Here is an 8,637-nt window from a genome sequence, read left to right on the forward strand (position 1 = left end):
GTAGGAATACTAGCATATCCCTTATTTTGCCACCTTTCCACAGATGTACGTACTGGGGCTGTAGGAAGCAGTAAGCCATAGTTCCAGGGTTTGAATGCTCTTTCAAGTCTGTGCACACGTACGAACTTGCATGCTCTAGTGATTTTTGGCAGCTTTTCTCCAATCTTTTCCCACATTGAGAAACCTTGGAAATGTATTTCTAACAGCTGGGGAAAAGGTAATTGTAGGGAAAGTGAACTTGTACATGCTCAGACTTTCGCTTGAGCGAATCTACACGTGTACTTGCAAAAGCTAAAATGCAGTTCACAATTTTTTTTTTATGTACCATTTCTGCCTAGTTCTGTAAATTCTAGATAGTTTGAATCGTAAATATGCACTTATGCAAGAATATATCCCAGGGGTGCACTTTTGTGACTTCCTTTAAGAACTTGGCCCCTAATTAGGATTGGCATTAACCAAGACCTTTTGTTTTTAATAAAATTCTCTTTATCTGCCTACTACGAGTGACAGCATTGTGCTGTTTCACAAGGAGCATAGTGGCACACAAAGCAGTGTTTTTCAATGCCAGAACTACGGTGGCAATGTGTGCTTTTTTTAAACCAAAAATACGTTTGCCAGTATGTGTTATACTAGTGAGAGCCCAGCAGCTCCTTCAACCATAATGTTTTACCAAAACCATGTCAAAACAAGACATGCACTGAAAAAAACAAAAGGCTGACGACCAAGCCGGAACCTACTGGCCTTCCCAGTGGTTGTTTATTTTCATGTTTCCCATAATCTTGTTGAAACCCTTTACATTGATTTTTCCATTATGGATATATTTTTGGGAAATACTAGCATGCTTCAACACATTTTAAACTAAATGACACATTAAAGAAATGTTACCTAAAAATTAACAGAAGTTTTGCAAAACTTTTTTTCCTAGTTGCATTTTTTAATGAACATTTTTATTTTGAAAGCCAAGAATCCTTACTATAGCTTTTAAGCTTTTCATCTAATTAAAGAGCACTCTGTGAGCATTAAAAGTAGTTTTATATTGTTAAACTTTGCAAAAGTGTTTAAACGTTTTTATACTGGAACTACTATCAGTAGCGCAGTCCGAGTTTACAGCTTTTTCTAAGCCCACTCGCCACTCTAATAATGACCAAGCATTAATGAACCATAAATGCAAGTTCAAACATCATTAACCTACGGACACAAATGTTACCTTTACTGCAGGCAATGCCCTTCCCTGATCCATAATGTGGCACAGTAAAATGGCAGACACAGGGTTTGTGCTGCAGGGGGTTGGGCCTTCTTGTCCCAAGGACAAATTAAACATGAAAACATGTTCCCTTGACCTCAAACAATATCTCCTGGGCGTCAGCTAAAGGAATTCCACACCCCAGCATCACTGCTCACATAACGTATAAAGACATGATAAAAAGCACTGAAATTCATGGTAACTTTGTAGAGAAAGAGTTAAGGGAGAATGCCATTAGGATTCTATGGGAGATGTTGAAACCAGCACCACTCATTTCAGTGTTATAGGTTTGTGCAGGAAGGGAATTAGAAGAGATTGATAAAAACAAGAAAAAGATAGTAACTCAGTATCTATCATGTCTTTCTTGGAACATTTTTCCATCAATATCAACGTATCAGCATTATTTTTGTATTTAAAAAAAAAATATATATATATATATATATATATATATAAATAAATAAATGTGTGTACCGTATACACCACTAAACCTTTCTAAACTGTCCCCTGCCCAGATTTCAAAACTCCTTGGGCAATCACTTTTTTTGTTCACTACTTCTTCAGCCACTGTGCCCTAGTCCATGTTTCCCCTCCATGCCTTCAGTTATAGTGAATTGGGCACTCCCCATAACTTAGTGACATCTCTCTGCAACCACCAGCCCAATGTCATAATGTTACTATATTTTAGGGGGATGTTTCCATCTCCAAAACCCAACAGGACCAGCTTGTCAAATTAGTTTGTCCCTGAGTAAAGTCCCAATTTTATCACAAAACATCGCTATTTAGGCACAGTTCAAGAATGTGTTCAGGAAGATTCCTATCACCCTGCAACTTCCGAGGGACTCTGGTCTCATTTGTACCAAACTGAACCAGTTGCATGTGCACGCACAAGTGTAGTATATGCAATACAGTACTTTTTAACTGTGCAATTCTCAAAACTGAGCGAGTAGGCAATTTGCAAGGTTAAAGGCATGCCTACCCCCACTTGCCATCATCAACAGCAATTACTTCCTTTCCCTACCCGTTTTAGTTGCCCTACTCCTCCCAATGTATTGTTAAGTAGCGTCTTGTCCAGAAGTCACTCAGATAGGATCGCCCATAGTAAGAGGGAGCTGTCCTGGGTATCAACCTACTCTTGGGAGTCTGCATGGCGCGTCTCAACGTCGGTTATCTATATCACTGCGACTAAAGTACAAATACGACTCTCTTAAGATTTCAAACAATTACATTTCTCATACACCTCCTATTTAAGTTATCCCTATCGTACCCAACTGCTTAAAGGTTAGCCGACAGTGGCCTAGGCATAAAAGCAACATATTCCCTCATTTCCGGTGCACGGCAAAGGTATACTTGGTGGGGCAAAGATACTGCATTAACCCTAGGAAGAAGAGTAGCTGCCTGATGTAGCTGAAGAAAAGTGGTGCCGGGGTTCTTACCCGAGACGGTTAAGGTGCCAGGTTACGGGAATGTTTTGACTAGAGAGTCATAATGATGTTATTAAGGATAGGTGTTGATTGCAATTTTTCTATAAGTTACTACGATGAACGCCCTCACGGCTACCAGATGGGAACTCCAGTCCCCGCAGGAAAACACACGCCAGATCGTGCCAAACAACCGAAACACCGAAAATCCGTAGAGGGTAATAAAAAAAAGGAGCAAACGGCCTGTTATACTATTTTCCCCACACCCAGGTAAAAACGACCATGCCCACCACCCCCGGCGCATTGGGGGGGGAAGACTACTGATGGCCCTCGTGCTGTCACGGTCATTCCCAACCCGGCGCTGCCCGCCACGCATTGACAATCCAATGCCTGGTGCTCTGCCTCACGCCCCCTCCCCTAAGCGAGATAACCAGGGACTGGTCCATCCCGAGGGCGGAATGGCACGGCACCGGCGAAGGATGGCGAGAGCCACCGGGGTCTGTAGAGTCACCCCACTGTGACATGCCGTCCCCTACACGCAGTCCTCACCTGTGAGAGCCCCGCGCCGGGAAACGAGTCTCAGATTCGCCGCCTGTATCTCGGGACAAAGCCCCTGAAGTTTCCCTCCTGAAAGAAACGCTGTGCCTGACCCGGACTAAATAGGACCTCGGAGGCGGGGCTGGCTACGGCGATGCCTGAAAGCCTGCCTTAGTGTCATTTAAAGGGTGGCCTCGTGGTCTCCGGAACAGGGCGGGCAAAGTCTGGCCTCTGTTAGATGTTACAATAATGAGCAAGTGGGGGGCTGCTAGAGCCCCCAGCACTACACCCGTGGTGCACAAGATGTAGCACAGCTCGGACTCACATCCCAGCAAGCTTAAACTTCTACTACTGCTATTGGTACATTGATAGAAAGCAACACTGTGTGACTTTTAATGTACATTTATTTTTTTCCATACAGGCATTCAACTTAGTCGACTATGGATTTAAAGGAGCCGCGCTCTAAAAGTAAGGGGTTCTCTAAAAACTCTTCCATCCGACGGGGCAACTGGGCCCCAAAAACTTCTCGAAGAGATAACTCCGAAGGCGGAGGTTGCTGGCCAGGGTTTTCGTCAGATTCAGATATACCCACTCCCAGCTCAACGATGTATACCCGGCTATAGGTCAATAGGTAAGTGTTCACTAAAGATATTGAAAGCGAGGCCTAAGGAAAACGCTGCGGTCTCTAAGCAGCCCGGAAATTGCCGAGCGGCCTCGCGACTCCTGGACCTTTCGATTGGCGTACAACCGGCGGCAGACTAGGTTCGTACGTGCTACAGCCAATCAGAGTATCGCTTACAAAAGGAAGTCCTGATTTTAAAGGGGCAGAAACAGACTTGGCAGATGATCCCTTGAAACCGAGGTAACGTGAGCCAGGGAACCTGCTCAGAATGCAGAGACCTAGCAAGAACGAGGCTGCTCTGGAATAACACTGAAACACCTGCGTCACCGCAGGGGTGGCGCAGTCCCTGACAGCCATTGTTCTTTTATTTTTTACCAGCTCTTGAAATGCCCCCATTAAGAACTGTTCTGCATTGGGCACACGCATAAAATGTGGTAAATCACCACAAGGACAATCTTTGCATACCATCACTACAAATAAAGTTCTGTTATAGATAGCCAACACCTGAACTCCTAGGGTTTCTCTCACATCCAGATTTGTTTATAAAAATCCTTAAATAAAATGTCTGTGTGACTCTTGATAGCAAAATGTTTTAAACATTAGTTTAATGTCTTCCCTTTCAGAGAAGTATTATTGCTAAGACCACTGGAATTCTGAGGCAATGGTGAAGGGGGATTATGTGGATGGATTGACTCATTTATATATGGAAAATGATGTGGCAAAGAAAGGCAATTTGGTTCCTTCTTAAGTATTATGCTATTGAAGGCAAATAATGCTCCCCATTGCTATTATTTGGGGAGTTTGATATTTTGCTTCATATCCATGCAAAAGGAGTCCTGATGCCATATAATCAGAGCCAATGGAATAATGCGACAGGAGAAGGGCAAGTTATGCTGCAGGCTTGACTAAACTATGCAGCAAGAAACTGCAAATTATGCGGCATAATGTAGCACATTTTGAGATAGTATTGCTTCATTCTTTTTATCATTTTACCCATATTAACATTGTCAAGGCAAGAGTTTCATCTGGTTAATACCATTTTAATACTTGAATACAGCAATAAGCTGCTAATTGATGACCAACTTTGTGAAGAGACTTTCACTGCGGGGCAGCACATGTCACTGCTTTTTTAGTAAGATTTGAATCATTTCAGTTAGTAACCACATTTTTTTGTTAACATCTGCAAATTATGCAGCAGATGAGGGATTATGTGGCAAATGCAGTAAATCCACAATTGCATGGAAACAATATGGATGCAGAATGAACATTTTCCTAGCTGTTATTACTGAAAGTTTCAGTTCTTTTAAGGACATGAGCGCGAGGATTATGCTAATTTTTCAGCAGCTATTTTGAATAAACAAACTACCTTTCCAATGAACTCTGGGAAGCAGACCAAGAAACAGCCAATCTTATTGTCTCTTCAGTACAGTCCAACAACCTTGTCTATACCTCCACTTCCTTCGTGCTACAGGATTCGTTCAAGTGGACAGATGATCAAATCGCCCAATCTCTCCTGCTTAGAAGTTTCATTCCCTGCAAAAGAAACAGTCCTGTAGCGACTATGCACAACTGATGTACATCATAAACATATCTGAAATAATAGGAAGGTGATCACCTGGTTAGAGTAATAATAAAGAAAACAATCATTACAGTAGCTAGGAAATTATTAATTGTATGTCAGAACTTGAGGCTTGAATTATTCTTGTTCAAAGCTTGTCCACAACCAGGGATGCCATGTGAACTACTGGTTTGAAGTAGAAGGACTTGAATGCTGAGTCTGACCACCAATTCAAGATTTCTTCCAGGTAAACACCCAGTGCATATGCCTGTGAAACCATTGCACCTCTCCCACAGTGCGCTCCAAAAATGTTAATATAAATTCCAGCTTCCTGAAGTATACCCCTCACTCATCGGGCAGTGGTGGGGGCTGAAACTGCCTCAAACGGTTTACGTAGAGCAAACAACAATTGGCGCTTACCAGCAGGACAAAGCTCCTCTCTGGTGGCTTTAAAAGCATTAAGGCATCAAACAACACATAACTTAGGCTTTTGATGCAAAGAAGGGTAGGAAACCAATCTGAAATGGCATTTTGTCCTTCTAGAGATATGGAACGTTACCCCCTCCAAGGTGAAAACATTTCCTGAAATATCTAGAGCCCTAACGACAGACACTCTTATGCAACAAACCATACACAATAACATTGCCATCTTACCTGATAATCGTTTCCTGGATAATATTCATTTTGTGGCAAAGACAGGAATAACTCAAGAACCTTATTAACATCCTATAAGGATGAATACCTGTGCTCAGGATGGACCGAAAGCCGCGCGCCTCTCATTAATTTCTTCACCAGTGGATGTTCCCCCATTGGAATACCTTAAGGGGCATGTTTTGCCTGCCACGATGTCCAACTGAAATGTATTTATTGACCTATAAGCCATCCCCTCCAAAATTAGATGAATTGGAGAATCCCAAGAAAGTTCCATCATAACTGGAAACCATGGTTGAGACCTCCACAATGGCGAGATCACCGCCAGTGGCGCCTTCTGTTTGCGCACTTCGGCAGACAGCCTCATTAGCATTGCTAACGGAGGGAATGTGTAGCCTGACTCCACATTCCAATCCTGTACGGAGGCATCCGTTGCTGCCGCCTGTAGATCCAGTTTCCAACTGAAAAAACAATTAATTTGACAGTCGAGATGAAAGGCAAACACAGTCACTGAAAAGGGACTCCAAAGCCTCGGAAGCATTCTGGATATCTCCGGATGCAGCTGCCACGCACTGAGATTCTGAAAATGCCTGGAGTGATAATCGGCTATTTGGTTGGAGCGGCCCGCAAGATACTCCGCTGTTACTGAACTCTCCCAATCCAGATAATAGTGCCTGAATTCCTTCGCCAGTTCCGCCAACGACTTGGAGTGCCCCCCCCAGACTGTTGATGTAACTTACCATGATACTTTGTCTATCTTCAGGAGAACCGAGCACGTGCTCCTGTCCTTCATTCAATAGCGGATCGCAAGGAAGCCCATTAGTAGCTCTAGGCAATTTATGTGCATGTAAGGTTCTTCCAAAGACCACTTTCTGTCTGTGGACACACCTCCACGACTGGCTCCCCAACCAGAGAGGCTGACATTGGACTCTATCACCAGAGTCAGGACTGGAACCAAAGATGGCACGCCCATTCCAGGCCTCCATGCAGTCTATCCACCACCTCATCTCTTTCTTGACTTTGTCGGTGAGTGGAATCTGGGCAGCGTAGGACAGTCCTCGCAGGTTATGTGCCTTCAGTATCTGTAGAGCTCTATAGTGGAGAGGGCCGGGAAAAAGGCTGAATGGAGGGCGCCAGTAGTTCCGCCAGCATGGCTAAATTCCTGAGAGAGGTCTGAGAATGAGCCTATGTCTTGCACAGTACGTGACAAATCTTTGTCATTTTCTTGGAAGGAAGGTCAGCGTAGAGGTCCTGAAGTCAATAAAAAAACAAAAGGAAAGTGGTAGTCTACTCCGGACTGATCAACGACTTCTGCTTATCACAAAGAACATTTTTTTTTTTAATAACAAGTCCACCATCAGCTGAAAATGATCTACCAGGGTTCACAGACACTGGTCCATCAGAAGGATGTCATCCAAGTAAACAAGCAAGTGAATTCCTTTGCCTTCGGAGGAACTCGAACATATGAAATGTAGAAATCTGTGATGAGGATGAAAGACCGGAACCTTAAGGTAAGCATCCTTGAGGTCCAGCCGAACGAGCCAATCCCTTGACGTAGAAGGTCATGCAGAAGATGGATACCTTCCATTTTGAGGTGGCGGTAAACCATCCACTGGTTGAAGTCCCTGAGGTTTATCACCGAACGTTAACATCCATCCCTCTTCTCTGGAAGGAAAATATTGCTTGCAAATCCCTTTGGATGCATGAAAGACGGGACAATAGCCGCTTTAGTGAGGAGTTTCAAAATCTGCTGGTTGATCAAAGTGATCTGTGACCCTGACAACACCAAAGGGTGAGGTCTGACTGTCTGGACAAGAGTACCCACAAACTCCATGCGGTAGCACTGACAGTCTGAAGACCCTAAGCATCACCTGTCAACTCCCCCCAGTTGTCTTAGAACAGCGCCAACCATCCTCCCACCTTTAACTAGGAAGAAGGGAGAGTTGTTACCTTGGGAAGTTCCTTGGGGCTGTTACAGCCACTGCCTCCCCTGGCTCTTTGAAAATGATGGGAGGGAAAAAATCCCCCAAAGGATCTTGCAACTGGTTTTGATGGGAGCCTTGGCCTTACTGGGAAGAGGTAAAGAGGATATGGCCCGACGAACGCCCCCTACCATGCCTGGCCCCTCCAAAAATTTTGGAAATAAAAACGTTCTTAATTAAGGCTTGCGCCTTGTCAAGGGGATTGAAGACCTGCACAAACTTTCCTAACTCCTTAATAAAGGGGTCCCCAAATAACCCCCCTTGTGCCACAGGCCCTGCCTCTGAAGACACCACGTTCTCAGTTTGGCGTCCACCTTGATAGAAGAAATTTCCTCCCCTCTGCCGATAAGACACAATTGGTGTTCCCCAGGGCAATACCCGTGCGTTGACTCCACCCAGAAATTAACTTGGGTGGGATGAGGGAGCCCGCTTGTTTGGCTTCCTCGGCCAAATCAAGTATCTTGGTAAGGGGACCTGTGACATCCAAAAGCTTGTCTTGACATGCACTTCTTTGGGTCTCTGAAGCACTTTGCCAAGAAGGAATTAATCCTCTCAATTATCTCTGTGGTTTGAGCTACTATGCCCTCCAGCGAAGGCTGGGGCACACTGTCCACCAACGCTCATGC

At 44.2% G+C, this 8,637-nt stretch overlaps 1 protein-coding gene across 2 annotated transcripts in view; it reads right to left on the reverse strand.

Annotated features, from left to right (window-relative positions):
* The window catches only part of UBE2I (ubiquitin conjugating enzyme E2 I), a 115,946-nt gene extending 112,503 nt beyond the window's left edge, over nucleotides 1–3,443 (reverse strand). Inside the window, exon 1 of one of the 2 annotated variants that reach the window (XM_069209882.1) lies at nucleotides 3,211–3,443. The gene's annotated coding sequence lies outside the window, so the exon portion shown is untranslated. The remainder of the gene's footprint in view (nucleotides 1–3,210) is intronic. The other variant, XM_069209883.1, reaches the window with a different exon arrangement.
* Nucleotides 3,444–8,637: the final 5,194 nt, after the last annotated feature.

Source organism: Pleurodeles waltl, chromosome 10, assembly GCF_031143425.1.
Source record: "Pleurodeles waltl isolate 20211129_DDA chromosome 10, aPleWal1.hap1.20221129, whole genome shotgun sequence".
NCBI classification, from domain to species: Eukaryota; Metazoa; Chordata; class Amphibia; order Caudata; family Salamandridae; genus Pleurodeles; species Pleurodeles waltl.